Consider the following 20,191-nt stretch of genomic DNA (forward strand, 5'->3'; position numbering starts at 1 on the left):
AAATTAATAAATTAGATTTAATATTTAAAATTAATATATATTATAGTATTAAATATAACTAGTAATTTTAATAATTATTTATAAATTAATTAAAAATTTAATTATTATTTAATTAATTTAATAATTGTATAGATTATATAATTTAGTATAATCTATACAGTTATAATATCTATTTGAATTTATTATTTGATTTTAATAATATCAAATAACCATATTTATTAACTGTACTATTTACACAATTATATCATAATTATATTGTAATTATATTAGATACCTAATATTTATCATTAATGACAAATAATTATATAATTTAAAATTAATATTTATAGCAATAATTTATAATATTATATATTTGTAATAATAGATAATATATATAATATTTAAATTTTAAATATTAAAACTAATATATATTGTTTTAATATATTAATTTGTTTAAATTAAAAATAAATATTAAAATTTATTTTAAGTAATAAATATTGCACTAGCTTAATAATTAACACAAATAAATCTAATATACTATATATTAATCATAATTTATATAACAATTTTAATATTACTTAATTATATACTATTAAATAATTAATATTAATTATAATATTAATAATTAATTAATAATACTTATTTAAATATAAGTTATATTAGTTATAAAAATATATTTATTATTAATATTTGATTATAAATATTTATATTAATTATTAATAAATTATTTATATAAACAAAATAATTAATATAACTATAACAATATATATGTTAATTATAATTATAATTAAAAGATTATGTCTAATTATATCTATTATATTTATCAAATATAAATAATTAACTAATTAGTAAATAATAATTAATTGATTTTATAATTTGGTAAAATCAAATAGTCATAATTATTTGAACTAGTTATATAATTTAACTATTTTATTAATTACTAATAAATATAAGTTATTTATATTTATTAGATATAACTTATTCTAAAAATAGATTCAAAAATAATATATATTATAACAAAATCCTCACTCGTACAAATTATAAATATTATATAATTATAAAAACTACAATTTATAATTAATTGTTTCATAAATATTTAATTTTCTATTTAATAAAAATAGCATCATGAAAAATGAATTTGAAATACTGCATATTTAAAAGTTCTTTTCTATCATTTAATCCTACTATTTGCTCAAGAAAATAGGGGAAGAAAAGTTGATGGTTAATTAATTATTGTAATGAATAACATGAATACTAATACATTGATATAATGATATTATTTTGATTTATTATTTTAAAAATAAATATAATATAAATTTAATTAAATTACAAGATGAATCCGGCAAGAAAGAGAAAGTTATTTATTACCTGAGCAAGAAATTCATAAAGTATGAGTCCAAGTATTCATCATTAGAGAAAATGTGTTGTGCTTTGGCTTGGACAACTAAAAGACTCAGGCAATACATGCTTTACCAAACAACTTGGCTCATAGCTAAACTGGATCCCATCAAATACATCTTCAAGAAGCCTTCACTATTAAGAAGAATCATAAGATGGCAAGTGATGCTTTTGGAATATGACATAGTATATATGAGCCAAAAAGCAATCAAAGGAAGTGTCATTGTTGAGTTCTTGGCAGATAGGGCCGCCGATGATTATAAGCCCATGAAATTTGATTTTCTAGATGAGGAACTAATGTCCTTCTCAGAGTTAGAGGAAGATGATAAAAAGATATGGAGGATGTATTTAGATGGAGCCACTAATAAATTATTTTATTAATGAGTAATTAATATAATATATACATTATTAACAATTGTATATTAATTTATGATATTGAATTAATTAATTCATATGAGATTTATCTAATTAAATTATTTGTATATTAGTAATAATCGATTCTTAGTTATAATTATTAACTGTATAGATTATAACTAAGAATTTAAATGATTCTTAGTTATAAATCTAATTGTATTTATTTTAAATATTATTCTATTTAATTTTAATAATCAATATAAAATAAATATTATATTTAATATATATTAAATAATATAAAAGAATTTAATTTAATTATATATATAAATTGGAAAATATTAATTATTAATTTTAATTTAATTAACTATTCAAAATATTTATTTTTATATCAAATAGATTTGTATTTTAAATTATTATTTACTAATTATTATTATAATAACTAATAAAATATTAGTTATTTAATATAATACTATTAATAATAAAACAATTTTCAAATATAATAATTATTAAAAAAATATATCCCTATTTTCATAATATATAATTAATATTAAAAAAATAATTAAAAATTATTAATATATAATAATTATTAATAAGTAATTTAAATTATTACTAAATAAAGACAATTGTTTTTGAAATAACTAATAATATTATAATTAATAATCAGATTATTAATTAAACATATTGAATTTATAACAATTATAATATGAATATATGTTAGCTTTTGGATTAAAATATTAATATAATATATATTATATATATTTAAAATCTATATAATATGCATTGTATTAATAAAATATTATTTCAAATCGTTATCATCTTTTGTTTGGTCATATAACAATTGTTTTTTATCATACATGATTATTTGAAATAAAATAATAATAATTTATTAATCTTTCAAAAATTAATAAGATATTTAAAATATGAATCTGTTTACTGAATTAGTTCAAATAGTTATGACTATTTGAACAATTCTATACTTCAAATCATTATAACCTTTTGTTATGTCATAAAACAATTATTTTTGTTCATACAAGCTTATTCAAAATAAAACAATACTAATCTAATAATATTCCAAAAATTAATAACTAAGGGATTTAAAAAATAAATTTATTTGCCAAACCAATTCAAATAGTTAAGACTATATGAACAATTATCTATTTCAAATCGTTATGACCTTTTGTCTTGTCATAAAATAATTTTCTCAATTCATGCTAGCTTATTCGAAATAAAATAAAATGAATTTATTTCAAAAAGTAATAAGTAAGAGATTTAAAAAATAATTCTGTTTATCTAACCAGTTCAAAAAATTATACTATTTGAACAATTATACATTTCAAATCATTATTATTTTTTGTTTTGTCATACAACAAATGTTGTTCATATAAGTTTATTAGGAATAAAGTAATACTAATCTACTAATATTTCAAAAATTAATAAGTGATTTAGACAATAAATCTATGTATCAAACTAGTTCAAATAGTTATGACTATTTGAGCAATTATTTATTTCAAATCATTATGACTTTTTGTTTTGTTGTAAAACAATTGTTTCTATTCATACAAGCTTATTTGCATTAAAATAATGCTAATTTATTAATATTTTGACAATTAGTAAGTAAAAAATTTTAAAAATAAATTTGTTTACCAAACAAGTTCTAATCATTATGGCTATTTGAGCAATTATTTATTTCAACATGTTATGATTTTTGTTTTGTTATGTTAATAATAATATTTGATAACTATTAGTAACTAATTATTATATATAGAATAGATATATTAATTTAAATATATAAATCATCCAAATAATCCATAATAAACATTTTAATTATTGTTAGTTTAATAATAGTTTTGCAATATTAAATAAATTATATTTAATAATTTAAAAAATTTTTAATTTTTTAATTTGTTCATAGCTAACAATATATTATTAGCTATTATATAATTTAAATTATAATATTTAATAAAATGTTACTGAACAAATATTAAAATTTCAAATAATAGAATTATTGATATGATTCTTTCCATATCAAAATAAAATATTTTATTTAACTAATTTTATATATTTATAATAAAATATAATATAATAATTATTATATTATTCAATAAATATTATATTAATATTAATATAATTAATATTCAAAATATTAAAATATTAAATAATAGAACAAACTTATTTTAATAAGTTATTAATATAATATTTTATTAATTAGTTATTTAAATGTCTTATAATATTGATATTTACTATCTCCATTATTATTATATTAATTTAAATTTATATTATTAAAATTTTTTTAATATTTTAATTAATTACTTATATTATTATTAATTAAAATAATAATTAATTATAACATTAATTTTTTTTAATTTACATAATCAGTTTAAATAATTATGACTATTTGAACAATTACATATTTCAAACCATTATTACTTTTTGTTTTGTCATAAAACTAATGGTTTTGTTCATATAAGTTTATTAGGAATAAAGTAATACTAATCTATTAATATTTCAAAAATTAAAAAGTGATTTAAAAAATAAATCTATTTATCAAACTTGTTCAAATAGTTATGACTATTTGAGTAATTATTTATTTCAAATCTTTATGACATTTTGTTCTGTTATAAAACAATTGTTTCTATTCATACAAGCTTATTTGGATTAAAATAATACTAATTTATTAATATTTTGACAATTAATAAGTTAAAAATTTTAGAAATAAATATGATTACCTAGACAGTCATGACTATTTGAATAGTTATCTATTTCAAATCGTTATGACCTTTTGTTTTGTCATAAAAAAACTTATTTCAGTTCATATAAGGTTATTGGAAATAAAATAATACCATGTTATTAATATTCTAAAAATTAATAATTAAGAGATTTAAAAAATGAATCTATTTACCGAACAAGTTTAAATAATTATGGCAATTAAAACAATTATTGATTTGGAATCCTATAACCTTTTGGTTTGTCATATAATGATTTTATTTGTTCATATAAGCTTACTTCGAATAAAATAATATAAATTTATTAATATTAAGACAATTAATAATTAAAAGATTTAAAAAATAAATCTATTTATCGAACAAATTCAAATCGTTATGACTATCTAAATAATTATTTATTTCAAATTCTTATGACTTTTTTGTTTTGTCATAAAACAATTGTTTCTGTCCATACGAGCTTATTCATATTAAAATAATATTGATTTATTAATATTTCAACAATTAATAAGTAAAAGATTTTAAAAAAATAAGTTTACCAAACAAGTTCAAATAGTCATAACTATTTGAATAATTATCTACTTCAAATCATTGTAACATTTTGTTTTGTAATAAAACAATTGTTTCAATTCATGTTAGCTTATTTGAAATAAAATAATACTAATTTATTAATATTCCAAAAATTAAAAAGTAAGAGAATTAAAAAAAAATTTATTTATCGAACAAATTCAAATAGTTATGACTATCTTAATAATTATCTATTTCAAAACATTACAACCTTTTGTTTTGTTATAAAACAATTGGTTCTATTCATTCAAGCTTATTTCAAATAAAATAATATAAATTTATTAATGTTCCAAAAATTAATAAGTAAAAATTTTAAAAATAAATTATTTAAAAATTAATGTTCCAAAACCAATTGTTTCTATTCATACAAAATTATTCAGAATAAAATAATACTATTTATTACTATTTTGAAAATTAATAAGAGATTTAAAAACTAAATCTCTTTACCGAACCAATTCAAATAGTTATGACTATTTGAACAATTATCTATCTCCAATTGTTATGATTTTTGTTTTGTCCTAAAACATTTAATTTCTATTCAACAAGCTTATTTAGTGTAAAATATTGCTAAATTAATAATATTCTAAACATTAATAAGTAAGGATTTAAAAAATAAATGTGTTTGCTGAATTAGTTCAAATAGTTAAGACTATTAGAACAATTATCTATTTCAAATCATTTTTGACCTTTTGTTTAGTCATAAAATAATTGTTTTAACTCATACATACTTATTCGAAATAAAATAATACTAATTTATTAATATTAAAAAAATTATTAAGTAAGAAATTAGAAAAAAAATCTATTTACCGAAAAGTTCAAATATTTTTTACTATTTGAACAATTATCTATTTAAAATCGTTATGACCTTATATTTTATCATAAAACAATTGTTTCAGTTCATAAAAGCTCATCTGAAATAAAATAATATTACTTTATTAATATTATAAAAATTGATAAGTTAGAGATTTAAAACATAAACCAGTTTATCGAATCAGTTCAAATAATTATGGCCATTTAAACAATTATCTATTTAAAATCATTATGAACTTTTGTTTTGTCATAAAGCAATTTTTTTTCATCATACAAGCCTATTCAAAATAAAATAATACTAATTTACTAATATTTGAAAAATTAATAAGTAGGAGATTTAAAAAATAAATCTGTTTATCGAATCAATTCAAATAGTTATAACTATTTGAACCATTATATATTTTTAATCGTTATAACCTTTTGTTTTGTTGTAAAATAATACTAATCTAGTAATATTATGAAATTTAATAACTGATAAATTTAAAAAATAAATTTGTTTACCTAACCAATTCAAATAGTTAAGGCTATATGAATAATTATTTATTTCAAATCGTTATGACATTTTGTTTTGTCGTAAAACAAATGTTTTTGTTCATATAAGTTTGTTCAAAATAAAATAATATTAATTTATTAATATTTCAAAAATTAATAAAAGATTTAATAAATAAATCTATTTACCATACTAGTTCAATTAGTTATAACAATTTGAACATTTATTTATTTCAAATCGTACTAAATTAATAATTTGTTAATAAATTTGAATCGTACCTTTTGTAATTTAAACTTATTAAAAGTTTTTTAATTGAGTTGTCATAAAAAAACATTTAAATATTATATAATATATTATTTATTATATAAAATAATATAATAAATAATTATATTATATAATTATTAATTATCGATTAGTAATGTTTAATATATTATTAAAATTCAAATTTTAATAGTTAATATTTGAATGAAATATTAGATTAATTAATATTTATTAAATTAATACGTATAAATATTTTAACTAATTAATATACAATTCAGAAACAATTGTTAATAATAATATCATTTATTTATTATCAATAAATAATTGAATTATTTTATTAAAAATAAAATTAATTATTATATAACATTACTAATTGAAATAATCATTATTAAAAAAATAGTGTTAAATTAATTAAATTAATTAGTTAACAAATGCCTAAAAGTAAAATAATAATATGAAATTTATTATTAAAAAATGAATTATTTAATATTTAATTATATTAATATTAATATAATTGTTTCAGTATATTTTATTATAATATTACTTATTAATATATTATAATAATAAATTAAATTTAATAATTAATATATAATAAATAATTTATTTATTTATAATTATATAGATAAATTATATTAGATAATATTAATAATATTTCATTAAATAATTATAATATGGATTATAATAAGCAATTATTATATATATATATAATATAATATAATATAATATAATAACCATTTATTATAATCCATATTATAATATCAATTCATTAAATTTAAGTTAACTAATTTATACTTGATTTAATTATTCTCACTATAAAACCCAATAGTTATATAAATCAACTTCTTTAATTCTAATAAATATTAATTTTAGTCATTATAATCATTAAATACTAATTTAATGTTAATATTATTTTAATGTTATAATAAATATATAACTTAAATTTAAAATATTCTTTTGGTATGGGTACGGAGATAGATATAATATAAAAATCCGAAAATGATAATGAAAACAATTAAAATAACTTGGCTTATAAATTACAATATTATTTTTAATCTTTATTTAGTAATTATATAGTATAATTATCAATTTGGCTATTATAATTTAATATATTAATATAATTTCAATTTTAAACTAATAGTCATATATTAGTTAATATTTATAATATTATTACTATTTATTATAATAAATAATTTATATAGTATCATGTAATAATTTAATAAATTATTATAATTAAATATTATTAATAATATTTTATGAATCATATTAATTATTATAATATGTAATTATAATTGTATATTATATATTATATAATAATTATTTATTATATAATTTAATTGGACATATATATTAATAATTAAAGAACATAACGATAATTGTTTGACAATAATAGTTAATAAAATATTAATAATAACTATTAAGTATTAATATTATAATTCATTATAAGTTATAATTAAAATTATTTGATATTAAAAATTAGAATAAGTATAATTCATATACTATAAATTAATATAATAGTTAATATGAATATAGTATTGTTAGCTATATTATTAGTCTATAATAATTTAATATACTATTGTGTTATTTATTTAATTGTGTTAGTTATATTAATAATTATATTGTATTAAATTGTATGAAACAATTTGTAAATTATCAAATAATTTATATAAATTATTTATAATTAATTATGAATTTTGTTAAACATTAGTTTATATGAATATAATTAATAATTTCTTAAGGGATTTAATTATATTAATAAATATAAATTATAAAATTATAAAATGTTTATTATAATTAAATATATAAATTTAATTCAAATAGATCTATTATTAGTATATTATTTTGAATAATATTTCCTTATAATAATCTTATTCAAAATAAAATAAATTAATATGAACTAGTAATAATTATATTTATTAATTATAAAATAAATTTAATTTGATATTTTAATTAACAATTTTATTATGATACTTAATTACGATTTTAAATAGTAATAATTATCTGAATCAAGGACTCAATGTATTCGAAATATTTAATTTAATATAGATAAATTAGTATAAAAATTATCACTATTTAGAACCGTTATAACTTTTTGATTTATCATAAAATAATTGTTTAAGTTAGTACAAGCTTAGACGGAATAAAATAATACTAATTTATTAATATTTTCTAAATTAATAAGTAAAAAAATTAAAAAATAAATATGTTCATCGAATCAATTAAAATAATTATGGACATTTGACCGATTATCGATTTCAAATCGTTATGACATTTTGTTTTGTCATAAAATAATTATTTTTTATCCTACAAGTTTATTCGAAATATTAAAATATTCATTAAAATAATTATTAATATTTATAATTTAAATATTAATTATAAATATTTACCTTATTAAACTAATACAATTAATCCGAATTGTATTAAGCAAATAATAAATAATAAATATTTATTATAATTAATGAATATAATATTTTTATTAATATAAATATACATTATTAATAATGATTAATTTTTTGGATTATTGATAAAATAATTTTGTTTGAATAATTAATAAAATATTTATTTAGTTTATATTAATTTAATCATTTAATTAAATGATATAAGATTATAACTAATAAATAATTACTTTATTCCTAATATTATTATAAGACTATTTGAACAATTATCTATTCATAATTTATCAAATTTATCTTGTTTAATATTAACGATCATTAATGTACAAAAAATATTATTTTTAATATTATATGTTAATATTATCATTATTCATTTAACAATTATAAAATGATATTTTATCACTTTACAAATTAACTTATAAATTAATAAACTATATTAATTATATATTATGAATTTATTATAAAACAAGCTATGTTTTAAAGTTTATTTTTGTATTTATATTTTTGTTAATTCAATTTAATATTAATTAATTAATAAACAATAATATTAATTGTTATATTATTTATTAAAAATAGTATATTAAAAAACCTTATTTTAATTATAAGCATTATTATTTTAAATAATAATTTATTTCAAAATCTATTATTAGTGCAATAATAGATTCAAAATTGTTATAACCTTTTCTTTTAACGTAAAACAATTGTTTTGTTTGTACAAGCTTATTTGGATTAAAATAATACTAATTTAATAATATTTTAAAAATTAATAAGTAAAAGATTTAAAAAATAAATTTGTTTACTGAATCAGTTTAAATGGTTAAAATTATTAGAATAATTATCTATTTCATATCATTTTGATCTTTTGTTTAGTAATAAAACAATTGTTTCAGTTCATACAAGCTTATTCAGAATAAATTAATACTAATTTATTAACATTTGGAAAATTAATATGAAAGATTTAAAAAAATAAATATGTTTACTGAACAAATTCAAATAAGTAAGTGATTTAAAAAGTGAATATGTTTACCAATTCATATATTAAATTGAATATATATTTATAAAAAAAATTATTTTTTTATTAATAATTATAGTTAATATTATTCAAAATAATTAATAGTAAATAATTATTATAAATATTTTATTAGTATTTGAATTTAATATTATTTGAATAATATTTCAATTATAAAATGTTTTATATAATTACTAGAATATTATTATATTTTATATAATATGATTTATATTATTTAAAATAATTATTAATATTAAATTATTTAATTATAATATACAATATAATGTATATTAATAATTATTAACACTAAATAATTAATAATATTAATATTGATAATAATAATATCAATTATTGTATTAACTAATTATATTTGATTAATATATTAATGGTTAATATTGTTATAATTAATAAATTAAATTTAATACTAATTTAATTATTATTTAAATTATTAAATGGTTTATTGTTATCGATTAATAAATAATTTATTAATGTTTAATAAATGTTATAATTATAATATATTAAACATTTTATTTATCTTATATATTATTAAGATTATATGCTTATATAATTTTTATTTAAATAACTAACAATGATAAATGATAAACTATAATAATATTTTTTAAATGTTCATTTAAACTATTAATCAGTAAATATTAATAGTTTAATTAATATTTAAATGATAGTTACAAATATTAAAATATAGATATTAATTTAAGTAACAAGTTCAAATCGTTTGACTATTTGAACAATTGTTTTTGTTCATACAAACTTATTCGGAATAAAATAATATTAATTTATTAATATTTTGATAATTTATAAGTAAAAGATTTAAAAAATAAATATGTTTACTGAACAAGTTCAAATAGTTATGACATTTGAATAATAATCTTTTTCAAATCATCGTGAGCTTTTCTTTTGTAATAAAATAATTGCTTCAGTTCATATAAGCCTATGTGAGATAAAATAATATTCTAAAAATTAAAGAGTAACATAATTAAAAAAAATGAATTTTCTTATCGATCAAGTTGAAATAGTTATGACTATCTAAATAATTATCTATTTCAAAACATTATGACATTTTGTTTTGTCATAAAATAATTGGATTTGTTCATACAAGTGTATTTCGAATAAAATAATATAAATTTATTAATATTCCAAAAATTAATAAGTAAAATTTTAAAAAATAAAGCTATTTTGTTAAATTAATTTAAAATGATAATTTTAAAATAATTAATAAATTATTATCGATAATTTTAATAATTGTAATTTTTTATTAAAATTATTATTCTTATATAATATAGTTATTATATATAGTAATAATTAGTTGTTCTAATTAATATTTAAATTAATTAAATTATTAAAACTAATCATTATTATTTAATAGATTATAATTTTATTAAGAAAATTATTTGTTCAATATGCCTATTTATTAAACCCAATTATTGGATAATAATTACATATTTTATTAATTAAACCATAATTATTAGATAAATTATATTATGATTAAGCTTGTATGATAATAAAATAAAGATATTAATATGAATTATTGATTTTAATTTAATATAACTAATAAATAAATAATTATATTTATTAAATTTCAAAATACTTAACAAATATTTTAATAATTATTATTAAATATATTTTTACTAGTTATATTTAATACTATAATATAGATTAATTTTAAATATTAAATCTAATTTATTTATATAATTAAAATTAAATTAGATTAATAAATAATAAATTATATATTATTATTATTATAATTAATATTTAAATAATTCATATGAGTTAAATTATAATTATACTTTTTGTTTTATAATATAGTTAATTAATTTGTTAATTAATATATAATTATTATATTATATATTGTTAGTAACTTTAATACTTATTAAGATATATAATTAATAGTATAATTTAAAATTTTAACAAACTATTTAAACTATATATTTATTTGTATTATAATTTTGATATAAAATATTATAATTGATTAAGTTAACTAACTACACTAATATAATCTAATATTATATAATTATATATTATAATAATTTAATATTATTAAATTTATTAATTAATAATTTTGGATTATAATAAATCATAAAACAATTGTTTCTGTTCGTACAAGCTTATTCAAAATAACATAATTATATGATTATAATTTATAATTATATAAATTATAATCATATACATTATAATTATATATAAAGTACAAAAAAATAACTTAATGGAGTAATTCAAATATTATATTATAGAAATATTAATTGAATTTAATTTTATAGCTCGTATTATAATTTGATTATAAATTGTTTAATATATTAATCAAATATATATTATAATATTTATATAATATAATATTAGTTAATTATATTCATTAGTTATATAAATTAAATATATTCATTAATTATATAGATTATTAGTTATATAAAATATATTAATTATATTTAATAAACTATTTAATCATATATTATTAACTATATTAATATAATTAATCATAAATATAGTTTTGAAATATATTATTATAATTTAATATTTATATAATTATATATGTTTTAATAAATATTGACTCAATTGTCAATAATTATTTATTTATTTCAAATCGTTATTACTTTTTGTAACCGAAAATAATGATATAATCATAATAATTAATTATTTATAAAGCTTATCCAAACTAAAATAATATTAATTTATTAATATTTCAAAAATTAAGAAGTTAGAGATTTAAAAAATAAATCAGTTTATCAAATTTTAATATTATTTTATAAATTATCTATACTATTTATTATTAAAAATTATACTTAATTTTTATATGATAATCAAATAGTTATTAATTTTTATGATAAAAGAAATTAATTTATTAATTTTTAAATAAATATTATTGATTATAATTTTATAATAGATAATAGTTATATAAATTAATTTATTAATAAAAATTAGAATTATTAATATTTTAAATAGTTAATTAATTAAATAATAATTTGTTTAACATATATACATATGTTAATATTTATTAGTTAATTATAAAATTTATAATGAATAAATTAAAAAATTATATAATAATATGAAGTATTTTAAATTAAATTTAATATTAAATTTGATTATAGATTTATAATTAATTAATTGTAATAATTTAATATACTATTTTGTTATTTATTTAATTGTGTTAGTTATATTAATAATTATATTGTATTAAATTATGTTAAACAATTTGTAAATTATCAAATAATTTATATAAATTATTTATTTATTAATATTATTAATTAATTATAATTAATTATGAATATGTTAAACATTAGTTTATATGAATATAATTAATAATTTCTTAAGGGATTTAATTATATTAATTATAATTATTTAACAAGTTAATAGGGATTGAACTATTCAAAAGTTTTGTTATTATAGTCATTTAATCAGATAATTATACTATATTTATATTCTATTATAAATTATTATTTATAAATTATTTAAAATTTATATTAATATAAATTATAATTTATTAATAAATTTAGATTACTATAAGTATAGAGTATCATTAACTATTAACTTATAAACTTAATATTATAATTAATTTACTAATCTAATTAACATTATTACTTTTGATTAAAGTATTATCAATAATATAATCAAAATAGATTTGATATTAAATTAATCAATTAATATACTAATTTTATAATTAATTAATTTAATAATAAATTATTAAATTATAATTATAATTTATAATATTAAATTGAGAAATTATAATAATTTAAATACATAAACTAAAATAATTTATATTAATATATATTATAATTTAAGAGGTTATTAATATTTTAGATAAATAATATTTTTATAATTTATCAATTTAATATTATAAATTATTAATAAATGTATCTATTAATAATTAATAATTGAACCATAATACTATTAGTATTATTAATTAATTAATAATATTTTATATGAAATATAAATTTATCCAAAAATAGATTATAAAATATAGTTTTTATAATTATATTATAATAAATATAATATATAATAAAATAATTATAATGGTTTAATAATCCATAACCAATTATTAATAATAATATATATTATACTAATTACTCATTAATAAAATAATTTATTAGCGGCTCCATCGAAATACATCCTTCATATCTCTTCATCATCTTCCTCTAACTCTAAGATGGCCATTAGTTCCTCATCTAGAAAATCAAGCTTGTTATTAACAATTGTAATAAGTTTATAATATTAATTAAAAACTAAATAGATTATAATAATTTTTTTACTTATTAATTTAGAAAATATTAATTATAATATAACTAATTATAGTCAAATAATTAACTATTAATAATATAATTTAATAAATACTTATTATAAATTATTGTATCAATTATTAGTAAATTGATATAATTATTTGTTAATAATAATAAATTATATTTATTAACATAGATTTAAGGTTTTATTAAACTTATTATAATAAATAATAATAATAATTAACATATTATACAATTAAAAATAATAATAAATTATGGTAATTATTATATTATATCAATAATTAATATATAATATTAAATTAGATTATACTATTATTAATAATACATTAATTATATCATTAATACTAAACAAGATTTAGTAATTGTTATTAATTACTAATAATTTTAATAATTATATGAATTATAATGTAATTAATTGAAAAAATATTATAATAATATTTTAAAATTATTTTGAATTATAATGAATTATAATATATATTAGATTTTTTTTCAATTAATATTATTTTAATTGAAATAAGCTCAATTATTACTATTATTATAATTATTAATTAAATAGTATAAATATATTATTTTACTATTTTAGTATAATTAATTATATAATTATAAATTTATATTAATCCAAATAAGCTCGTATGGACGGAAACAATTATTTTATGACAAAACAAAAAAGTCATAAGAATTTGAAATAAATAATTATTTAGATAGTTATAACGATTTGAATTTGTTCGATAAATAGATTTATTTTTTAAATCACTTTTTAATTTTTGAAATATTAATAGATTAGCATTTCTTTATTCCTAATAAACTTAAATGAACAAAACCATTTGTTTTATTACAAAACAAAAAGTAATAATGATTTGAAATATGTAACTGTTCAAATAGTCATAATTATTTAAACTGATTAGGTAAATTAAAAAAATTAATGTTATAATTAATTATTATTTTAATTAATAATAATATATATTAATTAATTAAAATATTAAAAATTTTATAATAATAATAGAGATAGTAAATATTAATAATATAAGACATTTAAGTAGCTAATTAATAAAATATTATATTAATAACTTAAATACAAGTTAGTTCTATTATTTAATATTAATATAATAATTATTATATTTTATTTTATTATAAATATATAAAATTAGTTAAATAAAATATTTTATTTTGATATGGAAAGAATCATATCAATAATTTTATTACATTCAAATAATTCTATTATTTGAAATTTTAATATTTGTTCAGTAACATTTTATTAAATATTATAGTATAAATTATATAATAGCTAATAATATATTGTTAGCTATAAACAAATTAAAAAATTAATAATTTTTTAAATTATTAAATATAAATTATTTAATATTACAAAACTATTATTAAACTAACAATAATTAAAATGTTTATTATGGATAATTTATATATTTAAATTAATGTCTATTCTATATATAATAATTAGTTACTAATAATTATTAAATATTATTATTAACACAACAAAACAAAAAATCATAGCATGTTGAAATAAATAATTGCTCAAATAGCCATAAGGATTAGAACTTGTTTGGTAAACATATTTATTTTTAAATCTTTTACTTATTAATTGTCTTAATATTAATAAATTTATATTATTTTATTCGAAATAAGCTTAGATGAATAGAAAAAAATTCTTTTATTACAAAATTAAAGGTTATAGCTATTTCAAATAGATAATTATTCAAACAGTCCTAATTATTTAAATTTGTTTAGTAAACAAAGTCATTTTTTAAATCTCTTTATTATTAATTTTTTGAATATTAATAAAGTAGTATTATTTTATTTTGAATAAGCTTAGATGAACTGAAACAACTCTTAGTTAACTATAGGTATGATAATAACAATTATATAAACTATTTATATGTTTTTATAAATATAAGTAAATAAATGTTCGTAATAATTTTTTAATAAATAAGTTTGTTAAATTTAATTAATACTATAATTATAATTTTATTATAATAAATTAAATATTATTTGTATAATATAATTTTTATACTAATATAATGTATAAATAATTTAATTTATATAATATTGAGTATAACATTAGTTTATACATATTATAATTATAATAAGTTATAATTTTATTAGTTACTAAATAGTTATTAATTATTAAATTATTTTAATTCAAATATTTAATTATACAAAAGGTCATAACAATGTAAAATAGATAACTAATCAAATAGTCATGATTATTTGATCTAGTTTGACAAACATATTTTTTTAAAAAACTTTTTACTTATTAATTATCGGTATATTAATAAATTAGTATTATTTTAATCCAAATAAGAATTAATAACTATTTGAACTAGTTTGATAAATAGATTTATTTTTTAAATCTCTTATTAATTTTTGAAATATTAATAGATTAGTATTACTTTATTTCGAATAAATTTATATGAACAAAAATATTTGTTTTATGATAAAACAAATGGTCATATTTATTTGAAATAGATAATTGTTCAAATAATCATAACTATTTATTAATATGGTTATTAAAATAGTTAAACAAATTAGCATTATATAATTACTATTATATATAAGTACAAGATATGTTAAAATTATAACTATTAAGTCTATAATGATTAATACTAATATTTATATTAATATAAAATTCAAATTTAATAAATTAATATAACTTATATAAAAGATAATAAATTAACTTATTATTTAATAATAATAAGTTACAATTAAATTATTATATATTTAGATTATAAAAGCATATTAATTAATATTATTTCAAAATATTAAATTGAAATAAACATGTTTATAAAATAATTGATTAAATAATAATATAAATTATTTATTTATAATCAAGTATAATATTAATTTATAATAATACAAATTGTGTAATGAATTATAAATAGTATTATAATTGTATATTTTAATAAATTTATTACAATTAAATTAGCTAATAATTAAATGTACATGTGAATAGTCTATTGAATCAATAATTTATTAATCAATAATAAAATATTTATGATTATTTTTAATAATTATTTGACAAAATTCATAAATTATATTATTATTTCATAGCTTATTTATTAATAAATTTGATAATTAAATTATAAAAATTAAAAATTTTAATTTAAATATTTAAAATTTAAAATTTTTTAATTCTTAACATTCAAAAAATTAATAAGCAAAATATATGAAAAAATAAATCTGTTTACCGATCAAGTTCAAACAGTTATGATTATTTAAACAATTATTTATTTAAAATCATTATGACCTTTTGTTTTGAAAAAAAAATAATTGTTTCAGTTCATAAAAGGTTATCCAAAATAAAATAATACTAATTTCTTAATATTTCAAAAATTAATAAGCAATTATAATTTATTATTATAATAATTTAGTAATTAATATAAAATAGTTAATTAATGATATTTGTTAGCTAAATAATATTAACAATAATTTGTATAACTATTTATTGATATTAATAAATAGTAATAAAAAATTGTCATAATTTTTATAAATTTGTTACATATTTATACTAAAACATTCAATTATTATATTAACGATAATTTGGACTAATAATTTATAAACAATTATTATTGTATTATATTTAAAAATTTTAATTATTAACATTAAAAAAATTAATAAGCAAAAGATATGAAAAAATAAATTTATTTACCGATCAAGTTTAAAGAGTTATGACTATTTGAACAATTATTTATTTAAAATCGTTATGACCTTTTGTTTTGACAAAAAACAATTGTTTCAATTCATAAAAGCTTATCCAAAATAAAATAATACTAATTTCTTAATATTTCAAAAATTAATAAGCAATTATAATTTATTATTATAATAATATTAGTAATTAATATAAAATAGTTAATTAACGATATTTATTAGTTAAATAATATTAACAATAATTTTTATGACTATTTATTGATATTAATAAATAATAATAATTGCCATAATTTTTATAAATTTGTTACAAATTTATACTCAAACATTCAATTATTATATTAATGATAATTTGGACTAATAATTTATAAACAATTATTATTGTATTAATTTGATAATATTATAGTATTATTTGAATATAACTAAAAGTCAAATTATTTAATATTATTTGTATACTATTGTTTAAAATTATTAAAATTAATTAATAATTATACTATAATATCTATATATGTTATTAGTAATAATAATAGAATATTATTATTATTAATTTATTAAAATAATAATTAATATTTATAATTTAAATATTAATTATAAATATTTACCTTATTAAACTAATACAATTAATCCAAATTGTATTAAGTAAATAATAAATAATAAATATTTATTATAATTAGTGAATATAATATTTTTATTAATATAAATATACATTAATAATAATTAATAATGATGAATTTTTTGGATTATTGATAAAATAATTCTGTTTGAATAATTAATAAAATATTTATTTAGTTTATATTAATTTAATCATTTAATTAAATTATATAAGATTATAAGTAAAAAATAATTACTTTATTCCTCATATTATTTTTAATATTTATGATTAGATTAATCATAAATTATTTTAACTACTTTTAATTTATTTTAATTATATAATTATTTAGTTAATATTTATTGGTTTAAATTTTTAATTAAATAATTAAACGTTTTATAATTAACAATCTTAATATTAATATTTTGCATATTAATATATTTCTATTATTAATATTAACAATTTTAAATTGAAAATTATCAATTTAAGGATATAAATTGTTATATTTAATTTTTAATTAAATTATACTTATTTCTATTTGTTAAATTTATTAATTAAAATTATCTGAATAGTAATTATAAACTAAAATAAACGCTATTTTTATATACTATAAAACTAGTAATATTTGTTAAATTATAATATTAAGCCTTAACTAACATTAATTGAATAATAATTATTTATTATTTGTGATTATTCAATTATATAATACTAATTTTATCTAATAATTTTATAATAAATCCTAAATACAAATTATTATTATTTAATTTAAATTATTAATTATATTTATTAATAATAAATATAATATTAATAATTGTATTTAGGATTTATTATAAAATTATTAAATTTTACTAAATATTTAATTTTATTATCTTTAATTCAAAATCAATTAAGTCATGAGATAATTAATTGTCATTTATTAATTTAATAATAATTAATAATATAAAATTATTATTCAAATACTTATTAGTTAAATAATTATAATTTAATTATAAACTAATATCAATTATTTTAAATATAAATTCTAATATTATTTACTTATAAATTTATATATTCAGTGAACTTAATTATTATTAATTATCTCCAATAGTTGTTAGTATTGGATTAATAATATAATTTATTTCGATAATAAATAACTAAACATTATTTATTTTGAATATAAACAATTTAAAATTAGTTAAATTAATAGTTAAATTTATTAATTATACAATTAATTATAATTATATAATATTAATTATAACAATAATTATACTAAATATTATAACAAATCTATTCTATTAAATTAATAATATTTATAACATTATATAACAGGTCACTTATTTATTATTTATTATTATAAACAATTGTTTTATGGCATTGATAATTGTTTTAATTAAACTTATAATAATGTTCTATTAATTTTATTATTTAATATTTAAATATTATTAAACCAATTTTATATATTAATTAATCTATTATAAACTGTTATAAGAAGACCTAAATTAATAATAAAATAAGATTATAATTATATAATCATTAATATTATTACTTATTAGTTTCCATAAATAGTAATTTTATTATCTGTGTTTGATAATTGATTTTAAATTAATTGAAATCCTCTTTCTTAAACAGATATTAAAATATCCAATAATATTCAAAATTTGGAGAATTTGTTAAACAATTTCAATAACTAATAGTATAATATTGTCAAAATTATTATATTATATTAATAAATATTGTTATAAAT

The sequence above is a fragment of the Durio zibethinus genome, chromosome 11, assembly GCF_047325235.1.
Source record: "Durio zibethinus cultivar Kanyao isolate XHJ-2024 chromosome 11, ASM4732523v1, whole genome shotgun sequence".
Lineage (NCBI taxonomy): Eukaryota > Viridiplantae > Streptophyta > Magnoliopsida > Malvales > Malvaceae > Durio > Durio zibethinus.